At 35.3% G+C, this 4,543-nt stretch overlaps 1 long non-coding RNA gene across 1 annotated transcript; it reads right to left on the bottom strand.

Moving 5' to 3' along the window:
• Positions 1 to 3,341: 3,341 nt before the first annotated feature.
• On the bottom strand, positions 3,342 to 3,822 carry LOC122004035. The gene is made up of 3 exons (XR_006118191.1): positions 3,686 to 3,822; positions 3,469 to 3,540; positions 3,342 to 3,366 (listed from the first exon to the last, which is right to left on the bottom strand). It is a non-coding gene; the product is annotated as an uncharacterized LOC122004035 (long non-coding RNA).
• Positions 3,823 to 4,543: the final 721 nt, after the last annotated feature.

The raw sequence follows: 4,543 nt of genomic DNA, 5'->3' as shown, positions 1-4,543 counted from the left end.
AACCTCAGGTTATGTGTTTACTTTGGGAGGTGGAGCCATAACATTGAGGAGTGTTAAGCAGAAGTACATTTCAAACTCCACCATGGAAGCTAAGTATGTAGCAGCTTCTGAGGCAGCCAAAGAAGTTGTATGGCTCAGGAACTTTTTGATGGACTTAGATATGATTCCTGGTTTGCCCAAAATTATCACGGTTTATTGTGATAATAGTGGTGTAGTAGCAAACTCGAAGGAACCATGATCCCATAAGGCAAGTAAACACATTGAGCGCAAGTACCACCTGATACGAGACATCGTAAAGCGAGGAGAAGTTGTTGTCACCAAGATTGCATCAGCAGATAACCTGGCAGACCCTTTCACTAACACCCTTCCAGTGAGAGCTTTTGATGGACATGTTGAGGGGATGAGAATCAGATGTATGACAACTTATATGACAACATAGTATTTTAGTATAAGTGGTAGATTGTTAGAATATATACTAAATGTCTAGCTTTTTGTATAAATATTTATTTTGAAATAAGAATCACGTTGGTCAAATACCTTCATTTATGTTAAATGTAGTTGTTCATTTAATTTATATTGTAGATAACATGGTGTATGGTGTCACACAGAAGATCATGTTATCAGTTCCTTATAAATTATAAATAGTAGCTCACGACCAAAATGGATAGGGATAAACCATTGTAACGGTCGTAGTGTGATTTAGTATTAGTTTATCTTGACTATAAAATTACACTAGTACATTCTGAGTGTATTGAGCAGGACCATTTGAGGTTGTTCTTTTTATACTGATTGCATAAAAGAACAAAACCTCTATTATTATTGAAGTACGTACTCTTAATCCCGATATAATGACAAACACATATATTTAGTATTTATTTCTTTAATTTATCAATGAGTGAGATTTAGTTCATTAAATCAATAGGCCCGATAAGTTGGGAAATAATATTATTTATATGATGTGTTGTTGATTATAAAAGAAAACTGTATCCTAGTTATCTAGGTTGATGATGTCCCCTCGAGGAACTCATAAGGATTGTCATGTAAACCCTGCAGGTGGACTTAGTCCGGTATGACAATAAAGTTGAGTGGTATTACTCTTGGAGCTAGTTGTTAATTAAGTGAGTGTTAGTAACTCATTTAATTAATGGACATTCGATATCTTAAATACAGGGAGATTAACACATTCATGATAAGAAGGAGCCCATAATATAATTTGGCAATGGTGCGGTAGTTTAATAATAACTCTTTAGTGGTATGAGTTTTTATTGATGAACTTGAGTTAGGTGTTCGGGGCGAACATGGGAAGCTCAAGCTCATCGGGAGACCAAAGTCAATTCCTCCTCTAGGTCCCTATTGTAGCCTCTTATATAAAGCCTTACATCCACCAAAGTCTAGATTCTTAAAGCCTAAGCTAGGGTCGGCCAAGCCTTGCTTGGTGTCCAAGCAAGGGGCCAGCCAAGCTAAGCTTGGAGCCCAAGCTAGGGCCGGCCGGCCATGCCTTGCTTGGTGCCCAAGCAAGGGGCCGACCACACATAGAAAAGGAAGTTTTGTTTTTTTATAAAATCTTTCCTTTTATAGAGATCCATAAAAAGGATTTAAAAGAATGATTTTAATTGTAAAACTTTCCTTTTTTAGATAGGTCACAAAAGGAAATAAAAGGAGTTTTTATCTTGTTAAATCTTTCCTTTTATAGACATCCACAAAAGGATTTAAAAAGAGATTTTAATTATTGAAATCTTTTCTTTTATAGACATCCACAAAAGGATTTAAAAGAGAGATTTTAATTTTATAAAACATTCCTTTTATAGCTATTCACAAAAGGGATTTTAAAAGAGAGATTTTAATTTTTGTTTAAAATCTTTCCTTGTTTGATGAAGAGGGTATGACCGACCATTATAAAGGAATTAAAGAAAGTTTTAATTTTGTTTTAAAACTTTCCTTTTTTGTATTCACCAAGGATTATAAAAGAAGAGGAGGTGGTGCCTTATGGTTTAACACATCTTCTATTCTCCTCTTCCCTTCCTTGGTGGCCGACCCCCTTCATCATCTTCTTCCTTTCTTCTTTTTCCTTGTGGCCGGCGACATCTAGCTTGAAGTTCCAATTGGTGGCTAGATACTTGGAGGTGAAGAAGAAGAGAAAGGAAGCTATCTAGTTGTGGCATCCCACTACAAGAAAAAAGCCTAACAACAACGGTTTTTCACCGTTGTCGTAGCCCCTTTAGAGCTGTTGTTAAATGCCGTGTTGTTAAAAGGGGTGCCCAAAGACAACAGTTTTTAACCGTTGTCTTTAAAGGCAAAGACAACATTTTTACAACGGTGAAAAACTGTTGTCTTTTCCTTCAAAGACAACAGTTTTTCACCGTTGTCTTTGAGCGTCTACCTTTAATAACAGGGTCTTCAACAACAGTTTTAAACTATCTACGACAACAGTGAAAAACCGTTGACTTTTTTAGATAAAAAATAAAAAAAATTAATACACAATTTTCTAATATTATAAATCATTAAAAATACTAAATTTCAAAATAAAATTTAATATACAATTTTTTAACATTCAAAAATAATATCTATAACATTCTGAAGAAATTTCATAAGCAACCAACAAAATGATAACACTATTAAAACAAAGGTAGAACAATATAACACAAGATTTTCTACTTAGATGTCGGTGAAGAGGAGGGATTGCAGCTCCTAGTGCTCCTTAATTTGTTAAAGTCTCTCCATTTTTTTAACTTGTCGGCATTCTTCCCAATACTCTTGAGGACACCTATTCGAATAAAGATATATATTACAAATTAGAAACTAAACTGTACGTGTGATTCTAATTGCACTGCATAAATGTTACATAACCATAAAAACCATTTGATATAGTCATCTAACAAAAGTACAAAAAGCGTTATCTATGTAACATAAATGGTAACCTCTTGAAACAATAGTAGGAATAATTACCTGAAACAACATAAATCGTTAGTTTTGAAGGCAGAGTAGAGAGATGTCATGCAACTTTTAGAAATCAATGCAACATAATCTTAAAGAATAACATTATAGCAGGATAAAGATGCTAAAAAGAGCAGTAGATTGAAACTAAAAAAACCACCAAAGAGTTTTTAATATGTACAAAACACCTTTTAGCTTCATGTTGAATACAAAGTGAACATAATCGAATGAATCGAGATGTAAATATTGCAAATGTAAGTTAGAAAAAAAACTAAGAAATGATAAAGTAACTGTAATTTAATCTAACTTACGATTTAATTCTAGATTTAAATCCTGTGGTGCCTGACTAAAACCCTGTGGCTCACCAGCATTTTTAGGGGGTAAATAAGCATTTCTATAATTATCCACAAAATGCTCACTTCCTTCTGAATTCTGTACAGGAAAAGAAAAAGAAAAAGAAAATAGACGAGGTTCAACAATTCTGTGGCAAGAAATATGTAGCAAGCGATGCACAAATTACACATTCAAATTGACCTTGTGTATATGCTGAGGCGATGCATTGTCAAATTGCTGACTAGATGGCAATCCATCGCTTGGTTGTGTGCCCTAACAAAAGATAAAAAAAAGCATGACATTATTAGGCCAACCAAGCAAAAGAAAAGCCTCTCCACAACATTATGTTATGGTTCATAAAAAGGAAACATTCTGTATTTTTTTTATTTGGCTATGAAATACAGGTGATAGAGCATACATAAGTGTAGCTCGAGAGGCCTGAGGAAATTGATTGATCAGGATCACCACCTGGAGGACCTGGTTCAGGTTTCCGACCTTCTTTAAGAGCTTTCCTTATATCTGCAGCTTTCCAAACTGCATACTTCTGTTTTTGCTCAATTTGGAAAGTAGAGTATGATCAGAATTAGTCTGCTTGCTCATATTGAACCAAAAAAATAGTTCTTTATAAAATGGCAAAGTGCAAAACTTACTTCAGGCTGAAGTTCACCAAATTGATATAGTATCTCAAAAAAGATACTTGCAGCATAAAAAGTTTTTCCAGTATTCCTGTAATATTACTAGTACTTAATTTCCCAACCATTGTGAGACTAAGAAAAGCCAGTGAAATGTCTTAATAGATATGCCTAGATAGATAAGAAAATGATAAAGAAACATGTTCCTTCACATACAGATCTGCACGACCAGCACGATCTTGCTTATCTGCCTTTGCAAAAAGATTTGATGCAAAACCCTCCACATAAAGGTTGTCCTCAGGCCCTAATTGCAATGACTTTTTGTCCTGTGCAAAATCACAGAATCTAAATCAAAATGAAGCAAATTATCATCCAAAATATAAAAAGAGTATTAAAACGAAATTCAATGGTGATTCTCTTCAGATATTAGGGTTGGTTGCTTACCTTCGAAGCCCTAAGGCAACCTCACGCCGGCGATCGGATGGCTCTAGCTTGATTCCACGGCACCAGAACAAAAATTAGGGCACGGCTATACCTCAGACGTCGGCGACGATCCAGGGGAAATCGGAGCACAGGGAACCTACGCACTCCCTCGATCAACGGCGTTGTCGATCTGTCCTCAAGCTAAGGCGATGACGGCTTTG

The sequence above is a fragment of the Zingiber officinale genome, chromosome 7B (genome assembly GCF_018446385.1).
Source record: "Zingiber officinale cultivar Zhangliang chromosome 7B, Zo_v1.1, whole genome shotgun sequence".
Classification (NCBI taxonomy): Eukaryota; Viridiplantae; Streptophyta; class Magnoliopsida; order Zingiberales; family Zingiberaceae; genus Zingiber; species Zingiber officinale.
This window is presented reverse-complemented; position numbering and strand designations above follow the sequence as displayed.